The 25,737-nt window shown below is 31.2% G+C and overlaps 1 protein-coding gene across 6 annotated transcripts in view; it reads right to left on the reverse strand.

Moving 5' to 3' along the window:
• The window catches only part of sei (potassium voltage-gated channel seizure), a 131,151-nt gene that overhangs the window by 40,501 nt on the left and 64,913 nt on the right, over positions 1–25,737 (reverse strand). The window lies entirely within an intron of this gene.

Here is a 25,737-nt window from a genome sequence, read left to right on the forward strand (position 1 = left end):
TCATTAATCATTGAAAAAATAAAATAAAAAAACAATTATGATACACACATAAAATAAATAAGCACAATCCCACATATTTTTTCTAGTGAATCGCTCTGTGGCTGATGGCTCGTAAAAGATAAGTGTTCTCAAGCATTGATATCCTGGATTAGTAAGAATAGGGTTGCGATCTCGACTCTCTAATGCACTGAAACTTGCCGAGCATTGATGGATTGTCGACACCGCCCCTTAACAACTTTAAAAAATGCTTCACTGAGTAGACGCTAGCCCGAATTGTATCTCAACGCTTCTAGCAAAAAGGCATTAGAATAAAAATACAGATACGAACCGTACTCCCTCATGTAATAATAATAGCAATAATTACTATTTTGTCACAGGAGTTTAAAAATATACTTCAAGTTCTCAGAAAACACCAACTGCATTTTATTATATTTACTACTCCGTTCTCAATTGACATCAAAGCGTTGTCTGTGAGCTTTCAAATGAAATACATATTTAAATTTGAAATCAAATATGCAATGTAAATATAATACATATTTGACTTGTACTTTCATGAGTTTCATGGCAATATACGAACGTTTCGACTCTTTTTAAGAGTACGTTTAATATATTTACAAGCAACTTTCCTTCCTTATAAAGGCATTCTAAAAATAATAACAAAACGACAAGTTCAGACGAAAATCTAAAAAAATATAAGATTATTTAAATATTTTTTAACGCTAAACTTGACTGATATATTTTCCATCTAGTTTATTTACATAAATCTGGAAAACATTCAGAAAGTGTAATTCTTAACCCTTTGAACGCGGAAATCAACTAAAGTCGCCCAATTGATTTTTTTATCTCTTTACGCAAAAATCAGTAGAAAATTATTTTCAAGAAAAAACTTATTTTTGTGAATAAACATAAAATATCATTTTAAATAAATAAAAATTAAAAATTCAGAACATTTAAACACAGTATCAAGGTAAAATTTACATTTTTCAAAAAAAAAAAACCAATATCATTAAAACTGGAACATCATGACTAGGATTCCCAAATATCCGCTAGTTAAACTATTCGAACATTCCAAGTTATGAATAATTAAAAAAAACAATTAGAATAATGAATACAGGTACACATGTAATTACATTATAAAAAAAACAATAAAAAAATATCAAGGCTATTTATTCTAATTTATAAAATAATAAATGTTTTAAATTTTTTCATCAGTATCTTTCATTTAATTATTTGGATATGCTCAAAAAATAATACTATTGAAAATTATTTTAAACAGACTTAAAATTAAACATAAAAAATAGCAGCTATAGAAAAAGTCCACAGCTGCACAATATTAACTCGGAAATATGAGTATTTTCTGAAATTTCGGTAATTAAAAATTAAAAATAATTATTGTGGCTATTGTTGTAATAAATAACAAAAATAACAAAATAAATTTCGCGTAGCAAAAAAAGGCTGTAAATGATGCAAGAGTACATCCGTAAGCGAAGGGAAAAAACTACATGGGTTGTTTTAATATACAAGACTTGAGCAATAACAGTGTTTTTAAAATTTAAAAATTACCGACTAAAATATTAAAGAATACTTACATAAATAATAGTTATATAGGTAACATAGTATCTAATCATGATGATTAATTTGGTTTTCAATAGCTTTCAGGTAATTGATTAAAAAAATTACATTGATGATAGTTTACAACTTGAAAATATGGTTACAGATGAAGTCATACTTATATATTTTATATAAGTCATCAATTCTATAAAACAGAAAATAGATGTCTGTCTCTAACAAAAGCCTCTCCCAAACAGTAAACAGTAGCGCCGTGACATTTGCACATGGCACTCTGGCTGCTTTTAACTTTTAAGTTGAAAGTTGAGCTACATAGGGACGTGCTGGTTATATACCGATTATGTGCTACTGCAATACGTGAAGATAAGAGACGAAAAATATCGTATATACCAAAATATTATCTTACATTTTTAATTACAGGATAAATATAATAAAAAAAGAATTAATATAAATCTATTCTAGACGAAGCCATGTAATAAAGCTAGTACTTGTATAAAATCAACAATACTGGAGTTCTAAAATATAAGACAGCGTAATGGGGGCAACTTTGAATTTCAATGGCGTTAGCCCAATGTGTTAAAACGGGGTAAACTCGATTTTATTTTAATTATTCCTCCGCAAGATTAGAAAAATCTAGGTAAACCTAATCTGTGATGATCGATTGGAACTATAATGATATAAAAATCACTAATTTCGATCTTTTTGTATGGAATGTATGGAATTCAAATCCAGATATTTTAGATGGTAAAACATACAATCGGCGAGGATATAATCATTCCACACGAATACAAAGGATGCTAAAATGGCTAAGAGCCTTAATATTTTAATCAATAGAAAATATATAATCTGAAGATTCTAATGAAAAATATTGAGATGCATCTTAGGTTCGAGACAAAAGTTAAAATGTCAGCATTTCGACAGATTCAGGTTACGCCAGAAAATGGAAAGTATATAGAAATAAAAAAGTTGAAATTTATAAAATAATATTTATTTTTTATAGCGATTAATAACATTTTTTTAGATTAATTAAGTAAAACATATATTCGATCTTATTAAAAAATATAATAAAATCGAAATTAGGATACAATTTTTTAATATAATATATTTATGGCATTTTTTTATCACAATGAACTATTTTATTATAGTTTTATTATCACAATGCACTATTTTAATACTATTAGAATAGTTTAATAAATTGCAAGTTTTAAATATAAAAATGGTTTGCAAGTACGACTAAATATCATCATACTACACTTCGTAGATGAGAGATTAAAATCATTTGGCTACAATACATGTTTTTACCGAACTCTAATGAGGTCAAAGTATTAATTAACTGATAGCTAAAATTAATAAACTATTTATACATAATTATTTATATTAAATTATGACCATCCTGAGGAAACATGTTAATAATAAAAATAGATATATACAGTATTGTTTTAGTACACAAAAAAATATAATAGAAATAAAATAAAAAATAATACATTAGGAAAGAAAAAAACATTAATTACGAATCGGACCAACTCCTCATAGCGGACAATAAATAGATTAATGTGCAATGTCTGCGTATTGAGGAGCCGAATGGCAACAATCATAGGCGAGTCCTGGCTCTAACGGCAACAAAAGAGGACGCGATCGTGACTCTCCTCATGAAAAGTTTAATTGTCTACAGCGCCGTTCAGTAGTTTAAAAATGATTATCGATATACAACTTTCTGCGAGAATTTAGAGAATCGTATCTCTCATACATATGTTACATACTGTCGCTCAAATAACTTGAGAATAACTGAGTTAAATCACTTTTTTAATAAGAACCCATGACAAACCTTGTCGAAGGCCTTCTCAAAATCTATTATATATATATACGACGTCTAATTGAATGCTGTTGGTCCAACAAAACTCGCCGAAAGTGATTGAAGACGAATCTGTGGATAATTATTTCGAACAATTCAGCAGAAGCTGACACAATTGCGACTTATCTATAGTTCTTTATGCACATTTTCTATGAATAGCGGTGAATATTGTGCATTTCCAAAAATCAGGAAATGATGACGTCTTGAGAATCAAGTTCAAAAATATATTTTAGAGGAGCAGCGAGACATACTTTGCAAATCAGAATCAAATCATATCTGACTTTATATAACCGTATTTAAGAACAAAGTGCTTAGTTTCTTCAATGATTAATACTAAAGACCAAATATAAAAAATAAGGAAGTGACTGAGCGGATATATGTGTACATTACAATAAGAGCAATCTAATAAAAAAATACTACGTTTCATCTCTTATATAGATAAGTACAAAAATACAGCATAGAGTATACATATTTATATACTGCAACGACCCTTTGTCTTCTGATTTGTATGCATTGAATCCTAATCGAATGCATTGAATTGATAAATGGTGTAGATTTTCGTTCCAGTTGAAATGACGTACATTTTCGTTTGTGTATTTAAATGGAAACTAATTTCATATTATGTAATAGCAAGTAGTGTGAGAATAAAAAGCATAATACTTTAGGCGCCGTTCTATTTTATATTCGTCGAATTAAAAGACGTGCAAACTTTGACCTTTCACAATTACACCCTGATTTACAATACGTTCGGACTTTTAAAATGAGTTTAGCTGTACACTAAAATTTGATTTGAATGACCCTGTTTTTAAGTTCTCAAATCGGAGCAGACATGTGTAATACATATGTACGTCTGCTCCGATTCGATATATATATATTAAAATACATATTATGTATGTACATATAATTATGAACCGGTAATCCTAAATATAGGTGATAAAATTATAATTTTAATCCACTACCATGAAATCTTCTAACCATTAATTGAATGTTGGACCTGAATCTATGTAAACGATATAGCAGTTAGATTGAAAACGAGCGGTAAAAAAGTTATCACAGGCTAAGAAACGACCACCCTAGTATGTGGGTAGCCTTATTTTAAATAGGTTGTTCGTTCACCCGTGTGATCGGTTTTACACTTTGTCGCACTTAATTAGAGCAACTAAAACCTAGACGAGCAATTTCCCCCAACGACGAGGGAGCGTTCGTGAGAATATGGTGCAAATGCAAATCAATACCGTAACTGACGAGTGGCACTCGTCCTTACCGACCCTTTAGCTGATTGAAGTACCACAATCGACACGTACGATTCTACTTTATACAATCGGTCGTTATTATGTACATAGACATCTCGGCGACGTAAAGTCTTGAACTCAATATCTAACTACATATACTATGACACTGGAGAAATCTGTAGTCAAATGAACTTTGAAAACTTTGAATTGTTACAGCATCGAGTAAAATATAATTTCGAAATAGTAGCAATTTAAAATATATCTTATCCTTATTTTTGCTTTCATTAAATAGAGCTCGTTTAATAACCTATATAGCATATACATAAAAAAAATCATATCAAAGTCCATCGCCATAAAATATTATTTGAGTTGGTTCAGCGAAAAACTCAAATAAGCACATAATTAAAGATTATTTATGTATAGTATATGTTAGAATTATAGACCCCATTAATTTTCATGGGATTGAAAAACGATAGCACTTTTTTAATTCAACTTCTTTACTGTTTATATCATATTTCTCAAAACGTAAGAGGTATTTATATTCGTGGCTGTTTATATTTATTTATTAAATTATAAATATTATTATTATTTAAATTACAAAACATTGTTTTTTCAGTGAGTTCCAGTTGTTTATTTATAGTTATATAATAGTAAATCGTTATTTAGCAAATACAAGTTGGCGCTGAAAATCGCTGAAACGCACAACTTGAAAGGCTCTGCTTTTAAGAATTGCTCAGAAACGGTGTCTGAAAATTTGGGATGGTTTAATGGTTTTTAAATATAAGAAATCAATTTTATTGTACCAATGAATAAAGTCTATATAGGTCGATACTAGTGTTAAATACACGATGTACCAGAAAAGTAGTTTTACAACGTGTACTGTCCATTCGCTTCAGTTCACAGTCGTTAACCCAGATTATGAAATACCCGATATAAACCCCATTTCCGCACAAATATTTTTTCATTACATAAAATAGTGACTTCTCGCACAAGGATTGAAAATGCTATAATACGTTAATAACGAGACATAGAACACATATAAGATTATCTGTTTCCAGAATAGAAATAGTTTATACATGGTTTTATATTGTTTATTCACCATTAAACCATTAAAAAAATTAGAGACATTTATATTTGCAGCTGTTCATATATACGAGTAAGAAAATCAATTATATATTAGGAGTAAAATAGTATAAAATTAACTAAATAGTGCGTAAAAAAAATATGGATTAAATATATTGATGGTAAATTCAACTTTATTATATTAATATGATACTTATGGTTTAATATGTTACGTTAAGAAAAAGTTAGTTTTTTATACGCCTCTTCAGCACATTTTTTTTACTCCATCTTATTCGCCTTTATTATACGGTAGTATACGGTGACAAAGTGATAACATTGGCACAGGAAAGGTCCAGTCTCTTTTATTAAATATATAATATGTCTTACTTACTAGAGCCATTTTTTCATTTTTTATAGTTCTTGTGTGGATACTGTTTTATAAAGCTTCATAGCTACTATACTGCTTCGCGTTACGTAAAGTAATTAAAATGGAAAATTAACACAACCACTCTGGGGAATATAAAAATACGTCATATTTAGTATGCGGTACAAAAACTCTTTGCGCACATACAATTTCTTTTTGTATTATAAATTCAAATATAAAAGAACCTTTATATTATGTGCAAATTGCAAAGCAGCCATTTATAAATATTGTTTCATTAGTTTCATTCATGAACGAAATTAGAGCTCTGCAACGTTTTCGTCATTAATAATACCTCACTAAATTCCTTAATGACAGATAAACGATGAGTTTATGAAAGGAGTTTATTTTAAAAGATCTATATAAATAAATTAGCACGATTAAGATGTAATGTTGTCTCTTTTTAAATATCATGGGAATAATTAAAGAGTTAATAATTAAAATATAAAGAGTTTTTAAGCATTTTTGCTTTGACGAAATATTTAAAAACCGCATTTTAATACTAGTTTTGTATAATAAGAAATAGTGCATATATTTTGAACTCATTTAAAGTTAAGTTTTCATCTCAACTTGATAAATATGTTTTTTTAAATATAGACTAAAAAAAGTAGCAAAATATTAAAACCGCCACAAAAATATTCTTAGTATTTTTTTTTACAAAATAACTTTCTGTATTATATTTTTTACTAGCAAATACAATGGTTAATTAAATTTAACTACAAAGATTAAAATATTTAATTTGTATATAAAATTATACGCTAATTATATTATTATAACTTATTGTATATTATAAATTATATATATTTTTTATTTATATGTGTTATATAATTTTATTATATACACGTACTAAAAAAATATTTTAAATCAGATTATAACTTACTATACAAATACCAGCATGATAAAATTATGTTAAATAAAGTTACTAATACCTGATAGTTCTGGTTTAAAATCCAATTTTCAATTTATATCGCGTCTTTTTAATTTATATCCTGTCTGGGCGATCCTAATAAGTAATTATTATTTAAATACAAATCCTATGATTCGATAGGAATTGTGATATGCCTGCACTACACTCTCTGGAAGTTGTCCGAACCAAAGTTACAACTGAAGTCGGCCGAGACCTACGACTTTGAGTAAGCGACCACACTGTCGCAAATTTCATATGCCGTCCGAACGGCAGCCGTGAAAGACGTATAAACGGCGGCTTCTGTCACGTACAGCCGGCATATTTGCGCGCGATCGAAAAATGTGCCAAATAATCGTAATTTTTAAATTGTCATATTATTAAAATTACGCTACTGATAATTATAAAAGTTTGTGTGGATACTCACCAATGCAATATTAGTGAAAACTTTTCGGTCGTAAATATTCAATTTACGCAAAATCTTTAAGGCATAAAAATGATACTTCAGAATACGAACACCACATCTGTGACTATCCTAGAATTTGTCGCCATCGATTCTAAATAATAATTCGTTATGGTGTGACATTTCTATAAACCGATCTAGGAAAATACATAAGGATATTCGAAACGACTTTTTTTAACAAAATCAAATACCACTAATTATTTAATTTTATATGAAAAAAAATATAATAACGATATCTGTTAGAAGAATATACTATCAAAAATATAATTAATCTATTTTGGTGCCCTAAAATATTCAAAGATATCAGTAAGAGTCTGTTGAAGTCCCCGATAAGCATGTGGTATTATAACTTGAACACGTGACCACGATGTAGCGCTCGACATGCGTGTTGACCATAGGACACCTACGCGTTCTAGTCACTCGTTCTGTCTCAGTTTGTGAAACACTATATCATTATCTCTCTCACTCTCGTCACTTAACACGCGAGAGAGCGAAAGAGGAAGTATCTCTCCGCTCGCGCCCGAAAGAGCAGCTCCGACTTCGGTCTCTTTGACTTCGGTACTTTTGCCGACAATGTTCGGAAGCGCTCGAAGCTGGCCAAGTCGACTAAATTACCCGCACTTTACCTCCCGTTCTCGGTAACTTCGCACAACTTCCGAGAGATTTTAAAGCGGTCAGAGCCGAACTCGACCGAAGTAACCCACTATATTCTCCGTCCTTGGCCAACCTTGGCCAACTTCCAGAGAGTAGTGCAACCAATAAATAATTAAAAAATCGAGTCGTTCGTTTATTTTTTAAAGACTATGATAATAAATCAGAATTAATAAAATATATGTCACTAATTTACTGTGTACTTGATTCGGTCTGAAATTTTCTGAAAGTCATAAAAATATTAGGACTCTTCTCTAGGACATTTTAACAGAAATACAGTCATTTTGAAACAAGATGACGGATCAAGCGGGCTTACGAGCTTATCTGAGATATTTTTAGAATTAGTTTTAGGTCAATATGATTAAAACTATGGCAGTTATCGTGTCCATGAATTTCGTTATATCACATAAATCGTGCGACGAAATAAAACATTCATATAAAAACTTTTTCTAATTTTAAAATCCAAGGATACAGAACCCAAAAATTAGCTTCAAATTAATTCAACATGAACTATCTGTCATAATAATCATTGAAATAAAATTGAAAATTGCATATTTTTATTTTATTTTATTGAATTAAAATATAATTTAATTCCACATTTCGGTCAATTTTTCAATTCCATTAGCATAAAATGTTGGAGGCTTTGATGCAAAATATTCAGATTTGTTAATTTTGATTTTTTTGCTTAGAAAGTCTTGCATCGAAGAAAATAAATGGTAATCAGAAGGATCAAGTTCTGGAGAATAAACTGAATATGATAAAACCATAGCTAAGTTCCTTATTTTGACATCAAATGATGGAACGTGCAGCAACACAAAATACGTATTCAGGTATCAACGGCCAAAGTAAGACTAACTGTTAAAACTTGAATTAAAAAAAACGATATTTATTCCGGGATTTCCTAATATTTAAAAATTGAGATCTTATGTATAAATATGGTTTATTTACAGAGACTATGAACTAATTATTTTACTCATTTACTAATATATTATATAAGAATAAAATTTTAATTTAAGCACAATGTAAATGTAAATAAGCTCGAATGTGCATTATTAGTTATATATCAATTTTTTTCTATTGTTATAGATTTGCGGCGACTCGTGCAAAATCAATATTTATCGGTCAGATGACTGAAGTTATGTGACGGAATGCTTCCCATAGAAGATTCCCATATTAAAATAATTATGCTAATTAATAATTTCAACACAAAGAAAAGGGGCAATCGCCCCCCGTCTTACAGTCCAAAAATAAGAATGAAGTGTTTGTTGTTGACCAAAACGCATACGAAACTCGCGAAGTAAATTGCCGTAACCAAGGATGATAATATGGATGAATTAGACAATAGAACGTAAATGTCTACAAAAAAAGGGTTTCACATAAATAATACGCAATTATTCTCCAATGCATTGAAAGTGTGGGGACCACAGATTGACGGTCATATTTTGATATGGAAGCGAAGAATAAAACAGTTATCCATATCTAATCAACCCCTAGCCAATGCGCGGATGTACTAATCAAGCGCGACAAAGAAATAGGGGAGCTTTCTGAAATAGCAATACAAAAAAATAATAACTGCTATTTTAAGTCGTTATAATTAAAATATTCTTGAGACAAGGCGATGAAACAGTTTCCCATATCTAATCGACCCCTCGCCCACACACGGATCTGCTAAGCAAGCGCGACCAAGAATTAGGGGAGTTTGCGTACAAAGCAATAACATTTTACGTCTTCCTGGATTAAAAGTAAACAAACTAGTCTGAAACCGACAATCCCACGCGAAAAGGGAAACGACATCTTACTTTTAATACGTCACGGATTATATTATAATAAAATCCAGATTGAAGAATATTGCACCTTGCAAGGGAGACGATATTGTGAGAAAATATAACATAACTTGCGTGAGGACCAAAAACCGTGGAAAGCAGGACGATATTGCACAATAATATTGACGGAAGTCCACTATATAAGGGGTTGGAGTTTCCATACAACATCACTCTCGCCATCGGCACCCTATGTTCACCCTACGCCAGCGAAGACTTCCGAAACGTCTGCCTGGAACTTCGTCCTGTCGCAGAACCCCTGCGCATCCACCATAGCAGAAGGCAAGCCAAGACGACCCTATTGAAACGCGAGCCGAACAGCTGATATGGTCATCCAGCACTATCCGTGAACTTCTCTTCAGAACTACGGCCAATATTTAAGATAAATCGCTGTCACGTAAATACAAATTATTGTCAATTTATAACGCAAATTTGTACCATTTAGTAGTTAATAAAAACCTACAAAAGAATATTTATTTGTTGCGAAACAGTCATGGGATATGGGGATCAATATATCACCGGAACACAAAAAGCACACTATGGCCTAAATTCAAACTCAGAAAAATGTCCATCAAGCTAATGTCACTTTCTAGAGGCGTATACATGTTTCGTTGTTCCGAGAAACGAGTGCAACAATTGGCTGGATGGTCGCTGCAGCTTTGCAACCATTATTAATTAAGGCTGGTTTCCAATGATGAGAGGTCAGACACGGTCCGAGGGCAGATACGCTCAGACACGACTCTAAGGCACAGCGGGATTCCACCAGACTATTACTGCAGCAGAAAGGAACTGACCTCCACTAACCTGTAGCTGTCACAACCTCAAGACCACTGAGGATCTTCCATTGACATCATCCATCCGCCAGCTTCTCCACCACCGCTCGGAGAAAAGGATCTCGCCTATCATAGTAACTCGCAATATATGTAATTTTAACTAATAAATTATTATCATTATAGGGGTTGTGAACCCTAGGAGTGATTGACCTCGTGACCTATGAGACTCAATGTGGAATCTAGTAAGACTTTTTATTGCAATATTTAAATATGTGCGACGGACGATTATTGGCAGCTTCCAACTGCGTATTTTTGCCTTCGAAGTCACACCCCCTTAGGATCAGAAAACCATAAAATACAATATTTATTTAACCATCTTTAAGCACCTGTTCTTTTATATAATTTCAACTTAACAATGTATATGTAATCACAAGTAAAATAAGCGTGTACGATTTAATTATATTAAAAGTATATACTTTTAATAATTATTAAATGAATATAATAAATTAAATATTTTCATAAGCATTTTGTAGCAAAAAAGAGCAAACGATGAATTATCATTACTATGATTTAATAATTATTAATACCACTATATTTTAATAAAAAATCCTTTTTAATTTAACACTTCCGCCTGAATTTATTAAATATTTAGCAAATTTAAAAAAGGATATCGTTAATTATATAAAAAATAAGTCGAATATGTCATCTCTATTTTATATTGTACAGTATAATAATTTCCAAATTATTTACTGTTACTGCAGTTCGAAAATTTCAGACAAAAACCGCTACTGGTTATCTTCACGCTCTAGTCTTACTCGCTAATAAATCGCCACAGTTTATGCGTACTTTAAAATTAAGATTAAGTTGGCGATTAGTTATACAAACGAGTTTGTTGTTCGGATTGCTGCCTAACCTAACCCAACATAATCAAAAAAGGTCGATGGTGTAAGTGGCAACCGATTTGTGGCTCTTGTGCCGTATAACGACGTCGTTTATTACGCGAGGGGGCAAATGTTGACCCTACCACCCTTGCATGTCCTATAATGAAATTTAATTGACGGCTGTAAACGGATTCCATCAGAATCCTGAAAAACGTTGATGATATCACAGGGCGTGTGCTTCAAGTGGCAATCAACGAAATTAAGGCAATGACGGTTCCGTAATTTTTTTACGGAACAAACACTTTTTTGTAGTTTATGACCCTTGAAGTGAACGCGCGTAAAGATATTTGATACGATAATTTATGTGAGAGGTGTATAGCAATAACAATTTTAATATGACACTGTTTTTCCGGATAGCTTTCAAGGGAATTAAAAAAGAATTGAGAATTATTATCAGTTAGGGGTTTGGTTTGATATACTTTTTATTTAGGAATGAAATTTGTATATATGTATATATATCTTTATATAGGACGGAACAGTGTAGTCCGTAACGTCTCAGACTAATAACTTTGAGGTTGCGGGTTCGAGCCCCGGCAGCAGCTCTCGAATTATTATTTATAAAAAATGCACTATTATTAAAAAAAGCCGGCACCAACTGCAGTGACATATATTGGTTATAAATTGTATAGCACATATTCATTTATAATTAATAATATAGATATAACCGATTCCCAAACTTTCAGTCTAATGGTTAATACTAACTTGTAGGTATTATGTCTGATTGAATTACTCAGTTTGTACAGATTTGCCCGTTGTAACGCTTACGCCTGTCATGTTACAACAGAAGATTCAATAAAAATAAAAATAATTAAAATATTACAAAAAAATGTTACATTCAATAGTTTGATGAAATTCTTAGACATACAACTTTCCGCGAGAACTCATTGAATCTTATTGTTTTTAAGAAATTTAAATAAACTTTTTCGGTTAAAAGGGAGTATTTGGTTATTCGGGGATTCCAAATTATAGATTTCGATATAATAATACACGATTAAACGACGGATCATCAAAGTGGATCATCGCGTTCCTATCTTGGAAGTTTTTTCGCAGACGTCGTTTATATGTAGACAGAATCTCTACTTTATCTCAAATGTGATTCCGAGATCTTTTGTGGAAGTTACTGTGGACAACGTTTCCATTGAAATCGCACAATAATATGTGAATGAGCTATGATAATTGACATTAATATGGCATTTTCCGACAGTAAAAAGGCAGACAGTTGCCGAAATATCATATCCATAGAAAGCTTAATTCAATGGCATACAAAATAAAACTGGAATTTGTAGCTGACATTAACGAGTCATGGGGAGCTCCTGAAAGAGGTGAAATATTCTTTCGGCAATCAGCCGCCACAAGCTATGAATTGTTTACGATCGCTTAAATAGCTATAGAATAATCGAGTTAGATCATCTGAGAAACCAGCGTCTGAAAATATTCTTACTAAAAACCCATAGCAAACTTTGTCAAAGATTTTTCAATTATAATTAAATGTATCTGCTATGCATTACTTGTTGTAGTGGCTTTTTAATTTATAAGGCTGGTCTTAAGTTTAATAATAAAATCGTCCAAAGGATAAATATAAAAAAATATAAAATATTTTAAAACAGCACATAGTATTTGTAGCAATTAATTCATTGGCCGTAAAAAATATAGATACAACTAAATCTAATCACACCAATACATTACTAAATATATATTCTATTATACGCATGTAAAAACATATTATTCACGATTCGGGTCCAGTTAAATTAGATAGAAGCTTAGCTGACAAAGTTCCGGGAACAATTTAATCTTAGCGAGAAAGTGACTCACGCTTTCGGGTAGAATTAATGTATTTTCTTGTTTTCCGATTCTCATAAACTTCGGATGAATACCTCGGGTGAAAATATAAAATCAAAAGAAATGTATATAGAGAGAAAAGCGAATCGGGAATCGGACCTTCGTGCTTTAGTGGCCACCTGCAAATAAAGTGGGAAATGTGAAATATTCTGCAAACCCTTAAAAGACCCTTCTTTGCCCTTTTCGAAGAATTGGGTCACGTTGTTCACATTTACCTAGGCTTATGTAACGTCTTTACGCACGTCGCTTTGCCTATATACACATTAGGTTTAATTTATGTAATGTGTGTGTATGTATTTTAAAAGATAGATTATCAATATATTTTATCAGTAGCTATATAAAACGAAGTATACCGGAACCTTTGAAAATTTTATTAGTACGTACGGTCAGCCCGTTAAGGTCTATTCAAATATTAACAATCACATTAAACGCAATTGCCGTCCCTTCATGATTAACTAATTAGACTATTTATGGATTATCTTCTTGGAATATCGTCTGCTGTTCAAGATATAATATAATTGCGATATTCTTTCCAAAAACTCAAATTAAACACAACTCTTAAAAGAAAAAAATAAATGTGTGGGGGATCATATTCTAGAAATTTGCTTAAAAATCTATTACCGAAAATAATCATTCATCAATATAAACTAGACAATAGTGGGACCACACAAAGTTTGTGGGGATCTTGTTCTTGAAACTCGCGTTAATGACTGTGACCAAAAATTAATAGGCTCTCGTTACGACTAGAAAAAAAGGGTTTCCCATAAATAACACGCAAGGATTCTCCAGTGAATTGAATGAATGTTTCTTTGTTACGAAATGTTCACGGGAAACAATATATCACCGAAGACAAAAAGCACCGTAAGGCCACAACATTCACGTTACTCAACTCAACTCAGAGATGTCCATCAAGCAAATGTCTAAAAATAATTCGTTGTTCAAAGAAGCGAGTGCAACGATTGGCTGGATGATCGATGCATGATTGTGATTGATCACCAAGCGTTGCAGGCCTGAATACACAAAGCTGGACTCTAATGAGGACCAGTGAAGCACTCCAAGACACTAGCAGACGCCCGAGCGCCCGCGGACAACATACCGTCATGGACACTCTCACTCCTGAGAGGTACTCCACCATACGAGCACCGCAGCAGAGAGGGAGCAACCTCCGATATATTGTCGCTTCATCCATCGACATCATCCATCCGCCAGTTTCTCCACCACCACTCGTCTGTCGCAATATATAATTTAATCTAACAAATTTATCACTAGTTTCCGCCTGCGTCTTACTGGCTGTGAAGTCACACCCCAAAGGGTTTAAAACCCTAAAAATGTACACGATTGTTATATATATGAAAATTTTGGAGGTCACTAGCTCAGCAACTAACTTATTGACAGCAATAAACGCTGCACAGTTATTTTGGATGGTAAGACTGGAATTACGTCTCCTTGCTTTCAATTCACTTTGATAACATAACGTAGGGATAACATTTATTTTATGGCGTGTCAATCAAGTTTATGAATATCAACTTCTAGGTTTCTAGATGTTGGAGTAACTTTAAGATATAAGTCCTAAGACTTTCCTCGATATAATTTTAACCTATACGCTGAGAAGAATCTGTGAGTTTATTTGAAACCTTCATTACCATATGATACATCGACACGCAAAATAACAACATATTAGTAGCATCTGTGAGCTTCATCGAAAGTCACCGACTTATAATATTTATAATATTCACAAAATCTAAAGAAATATATTTTTTTTAATTGAGTTACTTATATGTTTATATGATACATATTAGTACCTGTATTTTATATATATAGCCCTGTATTATATTATATATATAGCCCTGCCTTAGTATGCTACTGTTATAAATATTTTGCCAACAAAGGTGACTGCACCCTAAGAATTATACAAATCTTTCGTATGTCGCCGAAGAGTAATAGTCTCGGACTCGGGTCGATGATATTTCAGTTTGCCCTTGATATTTGAGGGGACGACCTAGACCAAGCAGTCCTACGACACCATTAGCTGAAGCTGCTCGTCGCCGAAATGTTAAAAGAGTTCTAATTTTAAATTGAGCCAACGACCTTGTTCAATTTCTCGACGACGAAACGAAGCTCGACCGGCGAAATTGTAGACAACATATGGATGTCTAGTCATACGATAATTCGCTAGGTATCCCATCGTAGACTTGGCACACGGACACTTGGATCGGTTACAAAGTAACGATAAATAATAAATTTCGTAACAAAGAAATCGAACGAAGAGATGTATAAAAAGTAAGAGTTATCGGTTAGACATGGTAAACTAGACATCGCCTTTATGGAAAATTACTATCGAGAGAGCAATAAACTTTCCACAGTTTATTGCACTACGTGCTTTTGTAACTCATTGTTTGATAACAGCACTGGGATATCATGATATAAGAATGAGATTCATATATAAAAACATAAGTATCTTTGATGTGATTTATATACAAACATATATGTATAGAAGGGAAATTCGGAAAGTAAAGAAACAAAACTAGTATAACTGAAGAATTACGCCGTTTACTCTAGGATCAGCGTGACAATGCAAAGTTTAACAAAGGCATTAGTAACAGTAAAGTTATGATTGTAGTGTGTGCTAAAAAATTTTTTTTCGTACGAAAGAAAAACTGCTACCAACTTTATGCTGTTGATAACAATAACGTCTTTAACATGCAAAAGTGACGTGTATGATTTTATAATGAGTAAAAGGCGAACAGAATTAAAAAATATCGATTCTCATAAAATGTTATTCCAAAACTTGCAAGCTAGAAAATCGTTTCCAAACTCAAATCATAATGAGGTTTATGTTAAAAAATTAATAATGGTGTGTGTTAAAAATATTATAAAATATGCCTCGTCTTTCATTAAAAAAAATAATTAAAAAAAAACCGCAATACAAGCGTAATTTTTTGTTTTTGGAATTTCGTAATTAATTAATCACGGAATTCTGAGATTAAGGGAAACAAAATTTGACTGCTTTATTATCATTAAAATCGCACAGCTTTTGCTATGATTTTAATAATTAAAAATATTACACTGCTAGAATTTTAAATTTAGTTTTATGTAAAAACAATTATCAAGCAACGGTTTCCATTTACACTGTAAAATAATTAAAAACTGTTAGAAATCTTAGTTGGTTTTTAATTTCATAAAAAAATAACCTTATTGTAAAAACGAAGAAAACCGCTTTATTACAGTATAACGTAACATGTGTTATAAGTCGTTATATTTATATACATTTGTGGCTTAAATCTTGTTGCATTATAGTTATTGTTTATATAATAATATTATAAATATACATTTTGGGTAATCCCGAAATAAATGTCGTTTTCTTTAGATTTAAGTTTTAAAAGTCAGTCATATTTTGGGCATTCTAAACACGTATTTTGTTATATATGTGTTGGTGCATATCTAGATTCCACATTCGGTTATTTAAAAAAAAATTGGGCCTTAACATGGCAGAAAAAAATTCAGCAACTACGGTCACTAAAAACATTTGTTAAGGAGTAGGTAATTTATTTTATATCCGTAAATGTCAAAGATGGTTTAAAAAAATTCAAACAGGAAACTACGATATCAAGAATAGTCCTGGATGTAGCAGACCAGCAAAGATTTGACGATGATGTCCTTTTTATAGAAATGGAAGCAAATTCAACTCAAAATATGCATTTGTGAGGGAACCTATTCTTGAAACTCACGTTAAAATCTGTGACCAAAAATAATCATTCATCAATAAAGATAAACTAGATAGTAGGGGGATCACACTAAGGCCCTCGTTACGACTAGAATTAAGGGTTCCCATAAATAGCACGCAAGGATTCTCCGGTGTATTAAATGAATATTTTTTTTGTTACGAAACGGTCACAAGAAACAATATATCACCGAAAGACAAAAAGCACCGTAAGGCCACAACATTCCCGTTGCACAATTCGACAATTCGGAGATATCCATCAAGCAAATGTCATTTTCTAAAGGGGTATACATATTTCGTTGTTCAAAGAAGCGAATGCAACGATTGGCTGGATGATAGCTGCATGATTGTGATTGATCACCAAGCGTTGCAGGCCTGAATACATAAAGCTGGGCTTCAATGAGGACCAGCGAGGTACTCCAAGACACTAGCAGATTCGGCTCGCCAACGGACAACATACGGTTATAGATGCTCACATCCTAAGAGGGACTCTACCATACGAACACCGCAGCAGAGAGGGATTAACCTTTGTTATATTGTCGCTTCTACACCAAGCAGAACTCTGAGGATCTTTTATGGACATCATCTCTGCGCCAGCTTTTCTACCACCGCTCAGAGAATAACGATCTCGCCCATAATAATTTGTCGCAATATGTAATATAATCTAATAAAATTCTCATTAGTTTCTAAACCAATCCAATGCATTAGTGCATATATGCTTGGATACAATATGTTTCAAACGAATGGGTTTCAAACGAATTGAGCGAAAAAAACTAGTCGATGCGTATCCGCATATCGTAAGAGCTTCTATATCTTAATTCTGGTTACTTTTTCTTGATCATTTGATAACCGAAGATGAGAAGTGCGCGTTGTACGATATTCGTAAAAGACATCTTTTATCTAAAGGTCAAGGAGCAAAACCTACTTTGAAGTCCGGGTTCATTGTAAAAAAGTTATTTTGTTTGTATGGTGGAAATGCAAGGGGATTGTGCATTAAGAAACTCTTAAACTTGGCCAAACAATAAATAAGCTGGTCAGCTGGATTGTTTGAACGAGGAAGTCAAAAAAATATTGCACATGTCAGAAGTCTTACAAACACAACAATGCGAGGAATTTGGCTGGAAGGTTTTATCTCATCCACCTCATTCTTTCGACCTTGCTCCACAAAATCAAAATGCAGACGATGTGAAAAAGGGTCTATCATTATATGCTAATGGGATTAAAAAATTGACAGAGAAGTGGAATAAGGTTACATTTTTAAAAGAAAATTATATTTAAAATAAATAAAATAAAAATATTTTTTGCTTCAATAAAAAACCATATTAATTTCGGGATGACATTATTTTTATACATATTTTTTTATGCTTTTGGGACTTTGTTTAAAATTTCCAAATCAAAAAATAAATAATAAATAGTCCAAAGATTAGGTTGAGTAAATTTAAGTTGTCTGAGATTTATAAATCTGTAATTTTTTAGATACATTTTAGCTATGTATCTAAAAAATTACTATTATTTTGATAGCAGAGTTAAAATTAATTATAGTTTACCGAAAGCATAAAATACATATAGCATTATCCTGCCAAATACATTCATGACTTAAAATTATAGATTCAATAAGCAATTTTTATAGGTTTCATTAAATTTTTTGGTGTCCAATAATATTATTTTTTGTGAATTGTCAATCAAAATAGTGATAAAATATTTGCTTAAGAAATTGAAAAATTGTATAAAACTTAATATTTAATATTTTTACTGTAATAAACAACAACAATAAAAAAATGTATATAATAATACTTACACATATTTATTTATGTAGGAACTTATGTTAATATATAACTTAAATAAACAACTTTTTTTACTCTGACGGAAAAATCAATCTATATTTGTTTGTGGAAAATGGAAAAAGTTAAATTGTCAATACCAAGCGGTATTAACTTTAAACGAATTCTTAGATTGATTTTTGTTACCATATTTTTTATTTATTATCTAATTAAATACTTATGTATATATGTAATTTTTAATATATATATTCCTGTATTCAATAATCAAAATTATTCCAGATTTCTTGTTGTTTTTTTGAGAAATTGTAATATTTGATATATTTAACTATGCAATTATAATTGTAATATACACACTTTATCAAAGTATTTTTTTAATAATATATTTAAATTCGTTTACATTATTGATCTATGATTATTTTTTTAATAAATAATTTTGATTAAAAATTGTATGATAATTCTATAGTATACATACATTTTGTATGTATGGGTACATTTTAACCTATTAACACAACCGGTAAGCAACATCGCGGTTTTCCCTGTTAACTGACAGCGGTACTGGTGTATATCGCTTGTTAAGCTTCTCACAAATTACTCCAATAAAGCTCAAAAGCAGCCGCAAGTTTTAATGCAACAATTTACACCGACGTTTCTGGGATAATTCGCTTAATAAAGTATCATTAGGACTTTTGTATACAATGTTTATATAATTAAGAAAATGTTTACTATTCATAAATATTTTATTATGAAACATTACTGAATATTTTATTGTTCAAAGGAACTCTCTTTGAATACAAAGAAAGCGTAATACAATAATAGAATAATTGAATAAAAGATGTTACAGACAGAAAAGCTTTTATATACTCGATTAAGACATTATTTTATTTTTTAACCAGAGAGGGGTAACATTTTTAATTAAAACTTATAAAATTATATTTTCTGCAACAATTTATTCAAGTTATTTCACGTTGATGTGGTATTACTTTAATTTTAAACATCAATGAAAGGTATTATATTTGTGTATTGCATATTATATAGCAATATAATTTAAATAAGGGGCAATATTGGAACATTTTTATTTGTAAGAACCACATAATGGTTTTTGCTTACATTTTTTTTAAAATAACTATTTTGCTACAATTTCTCTTATAACCATCTATATTTAATATTGATTCAAGCGTTAACTATCAAATTCTGTAGAATGAAATCTACTGAAAGTCAACATATAAATTTACAATGGCAACAAAAAAAGAAAATATATTTTCTATTGCAGTAACTATGATTTTTTACTATAGTATAAACAAATAGTACGTGTCATCGTCTCTAGAAATAATCAATTTAATACTCATAAATGCGAATGAATTATATTAAAACTTACTACTTCTAAACTCTTTTTACAGTGCAAGCAAACATGATGGTTTTATATAAAGAATAAGCTATATAACACAATACGACATTTCATTCTTGTTACGAAAATCCTCCATAAATAGAGCAGCCGGTAAATCCACCACATTTGCGAAGAGAATGACGTTTGTTGAACGTTTTTTGGGCACAAAGCTTTTATTTAGTGTATAATCTTTATGAATAAATAACAACGGTAACACTCACGACCCAATTTCGAACGGTCACAAAAATCAATGTGCAACAGAGTTATTTATGGAATTATTTACATCGAGCAAAACGCGATCGGTTGGCTCGCAAGTAATAATGTTCGAAAAATATTAAAGAAGGAGTTGTACTTTACGGGGCAGTGTCGAGAATTGTTAAAATGATAATGTACCGAAGCACGCAAATAACGCGAGCAATTTTAATATTAAATATGGTTTTAAATAATAAAAAGAGAGAAAAAGCTGGCGTACGTGCGTTATGTGCACAAATGCCACGCGAGGTGCCAACGCGGGCAATCCTGTGGGAACGCGTTCATGTGTAATATACAGGGTGTTTATGTAGCCCTTAGTCCTAAGTATGGTACGTGTGTGGATTGAAAAGTCCGTGGCTTATGTGAAGTTGGAAATATTGAGGTTACGTGCAATAACAGAACGAATAACGAATGATAGGTAATGCACGTCAGGTGTGTTTGTCAGATGAAACTTTGTCTTAAATGTGTGTGGATTGTCGAAAGAATATTTCATCCCTTCGGGACTTCCTTAACTTCACTTAAATATCACAGAATTCATCGACAACACTTAACCGATGGGTCATTTTTTGCCGCGTGATTTTCGCGGAACACAGAGTTACATCAATAAAATTATTTTATCAGGGGCTTCTTGCGTGAAAAATTAATTTAAATAATAAATTTCGGTCATCTGCGGTTTAATATCAGAAGAGACGAGAATAATGTCAGTTTAACATATGTTTTATTGCTTTGCTTCACGATTGAATTAAATTTCCAGTGACATTTTACGATCTTTATATATAAATTATACAAAGAAATAATTATATTCCCATACCAGAAAAAAATAATTGCCGAGGGAGTAACTGTCACACTTAGTTCCTAATTGATTGTAGTCGCCAAATGCCAGAATCACAGTTTTTCAGCTTTTTTTATGCTATATGTATATTTTTGCATTCTCTTAATATCTGCCGCTCACGATATTTGGTACACAAAATATTTTTAAATGTACTTGAAAAGTAAATTCCATTGCGATTAAAGTCCGGCGTCCTGGCTCAAAAATTATCCATTCTTGTATCCCAGCACCGTTCTTTTAGGAGCGTTAGGATACGATTCTCGCAGAAATTTGTAAGTCACATTTTTTTAATGTGCTGAAAAGTGCTGTCGACAGTAAAATTATTCTCGAGGAATTACAGTTTTGAGTTCAAGTCCGTCCGAGCCAGGACGTCCGCGCTAGCCGACTCGCCTTTGGCTGTCACCATCCGGCTTCTTAATGCGCTGGCATTGCACATTGATCTATTTTATATCAGTTACAAGAATTTGGTCCGTTTCGTATAATTTAATTTTAATATTTTATATATTTTTTTATTATTTTATTTTTTACCATCGTGACGCATTGGAGTAACCTGTCTTGGAATGATAGTTTTAATATAATTGAAATAAATAAATGTGGTTATTCAAGAAGGATAGTTTAAATATACCAGCGAATAATCAAAACTATGAGGAATATTCCTTACGTAAAGTAATAATATTGTTATGGAGGAGTATGCACTTAAAATGTCTGTGACAATTTCTATGTTCCTTAAGAGCGAGGTTCGTTCAGTGGTCCGCAACTTTCGTGCGAAAGAAAAAACTGCTGTTGAAATTCATCGCAACTTTCTTTGAAATGTAGTGATGTTGATAGCAAAGAAAAAAAATGGAAGGAGTTTATCGTCACTAGTGAGCTATTTAAAAAACTGCCGAAAAAATCTTTTCGAAAGGCGTTATAAGATCACGCATAAAAATATATACACAACGTAGCTTAATTTTAGTAGATTATCACGATATTTATCCTTGAGGTTAGAAAAAAATAATAAGAAAATCTAATATGTGATGATCGAGAGAAGTTATACAATAGTCACTAATTCTGATCTAAAAGACACAATAAACATGGAACAATACTAGGGATTTAAACCCAGGGGTTACAGGTCAATTAGAAATATTGTAAGGTCATAATCGTCGGTAATATATTATCTAGATTTCAAACATGTTTTTATGCTTAAAGTGTCGAAAATTAAACTCAAAGGATAATTATTTGTATATGTTTTTGACGAAAATTAAAATTTTAGATTGTCTTATATAGCGTAACGAAATGAATGAATAAATCTAATATAAGAACAATAAAAAATGAGTAAAATCTTCGATTCAGTGTCAGATTATTTTCATTGTTTATTTGTATGTATTTAGAAAATTTTAATCATTCAATACCATATAGAAAAAGCTTAAAAAACAAATCTATAATATTCTTAAGTGTCGTTTAATACATAAATTATTTGGATAAAATATCATAACAAAAAATATTACAATAAAATAATAAGGATAGATGCAATTTATAAAATATTGTTTAAAGCAAATATTTATATACAATATAAGAAAATTACTTTAGTTGCAGATTTTCTAATAAACATAATTTTTACTGATTCGTTTATTTTATATTATTTGATTAATTAGTAAACTAGATATGCTCATAAACTCAATATGCATATGTAAATAAAAACCACTAACGGTATTAAGAAGAAAATCAGCGATATAAACAGTATAAAGAGCGATGAAGAGAAATTCGTAAGTGAATACAAGTGCATGGTGTGGATGGAGTAGATAAAAAGGGGTTTTAACATGAAGCGTAGTGAAACTGGGGCAGGGGAAAACGACGAAATGTCGAGGCCGACTATATAACAATCCAAAGTGGAAAAAGGCAGTAAAAAAATTGAAAAGTACTAGGCTTAAATGTGTATCTTGTAGAATTGTATTAAAGCATACAAATACTGTCGATAGTTTTCAATAAAATATACGAGACAAAGATTATTAATTAATACTAGTTTATAAAAATCAATTACCGGACTTTAATTTCAGATGTGTCTATTAACTTATTACTCCGTTGTAAGGTAGTGGGTTCACGCTTGTCATGTTACAACATAGGATTTAAATAAATGAATATAAAATAAATACTTAATAATTTTAAGAATAAAAGATGAGCAGTCAAAAGGGGCAAAAAACTTATCTACGCAATCAGAAATATATGTGAAAGCATGTTCAGAGAAAGCTTTTATTATGCTAGAATGTTTTGCTTCAAAAATGCAGAATTTCGCAAAAAAATTGTATATTATATTTTCTAGATACTTTTGTTAAGCGTTATTTTCTTACGGTTGCGTTATAAGCAGAAATAATTTCATCGAAGATTTGGGAGTGATGTTTGAGAAGGGTTGTATGCAAGGGTTGTATGCAAAATTTATTAAAATATTAGGCGTCGATGATGCTCGGCTTTGTTATGCGGAGCGCGTGTCACTTTTAACAATTCATTCGCAATTCGCATTCCAATATAAAAAATAAAAAATATTCATACAAAAATAATAACCAATATGCTTATAAACATTTAATTTACAAAATCAAAAAAGCAATATTTAAAAAATCAATGAAATAATATAAACACAAACGCGCCTTTTTTTACAAAAAAACGTTAATTTTTTACAAAACAAAAAAACGTTCAAAACTATTAGTTAAACAATTTTGAATAAATCCATTAAAACCACACGAGGGACAAGATTTATAAACTTTTCTGATGAAAGCTTTTAAAAAGAGTTTTTTTTAGCGCTTTGGATTATGGATATAGAGGCATTGTGATGTGAGCCGGAAATTACTGTTTGATTTTAAATGGTCTGCAGTAATTTGTCAATGTCATCGAAGGGTCGCTTAACATCTTAAATACATGCGGAGTGTTGACAATATACGAAACGTTCGTGTATTATCATTTTTATATTTTCTATACGCAAATATTTGCCGCCCCCGTGCTAATGCCCTCCCCCTAGATCTGTGCCTGCTAAGGAGTGATGTCGACAATCCATCAATGCTCAACAATTTTCAGCTGCAAGCTTTAGAGTATCTTAGAGAGTCAGAATCGCGACCCTAATTCTAAAGCGTCGCGGTCAGGACGTCATCGCTTGAGAACAGCCTTTTGTACTCGACATCCAGCGAATTTATGAAAATTCTCACTGAACCTAAAAGTTGTATTTACATACAATATAAATATATATCCACAAATAACTTATATCCTTTTGCGCATTAGAATTGCTACATTCAAATACCTCTTTATTATGGTTTTGACAGTGACATGCAATAAAACAAGAGAAAAAATTCACAGAATACTGATACACTGCAAACAATGCGCAATTATAACTACATAGCTTCACATGCGTTCCGTTATAGCGTGTACTCGAGAATTTGCCAATGTTTTTGAACAAAAAGACCGAGTTCTTGCAAACCCTTTTATATGTTACTGCATGCAGCAAAATATAAATAGAATACGTATGTATACATAAAAAAGAAAATATTTAAAAATCCAAGTATTTTTCGTGGTATCAATACGCTTTGTTTAATTATGCATGATTTTAATAACTATTATTGATTATTAGCTTCTGATTCTTGTCTCAAATTTTACTATAAATTCGAATACCGGACATTCTTAAATTCATTCCTCTTTGGCTCATTTACAACTTTCATTTCGAGCCTGTGCCAAATTATGCCGTCATTTATCATCAACGGCAGAGCACATTGATAGCAAACAGCCAAACTAGCACGTACTCTGTTTGTAATGTGTATTTTATACACCAAATCTTATCAGACTTGATCTCAATAATCTTATTTCGGTTTTTACAGCTGGTGTGTAAAAATCAAACAAAAATAGGAATTTTATTGCAAATTATATAATATTTTTAAAGAAGCAATCAAAACTCTGCGGTATTTAATTCAGTTTGCATGTATTGCTATAAATTTAAAGTGGTAATGGTTTATCGATATTGTATTATGAATTTATGTAACAAACAATACATTTAGACCAAAAATAATATTAAATATTAATAGAAATTGTTTTACAATACTGTTTTATAGCCATCGATTATATCGTCAGTCAAATCATAGTCAAAATTATACAATTTCTATAAAGCAATTTAACACTTGGGTTAAATTCGTACCAATAGGGAATTCTATTTAATTGAATATCGCAGTGACGTCGTTGGAAACTAACTGAGTTTATATGATAAATATAGAGGACGCTGTGAGCCTTT

The sequence above is a fragment of the Plectrocnemia conspersa genome, unplaced genomic scaffold (genome assembly GCF_051122295.1).
Source record: "Plectrocnemia conspersa isolate PC_06_02 unplaced genomic scaffold, ASM5112229v1 ptg000010l, whole genome shotgun sequence".
NCBI lineage: Eukaryota > Metazoa > Arthropoda > Insecta > Trichoptera > Polycentropodidae > Plectrocnemia > Plectrocnemia conspersa.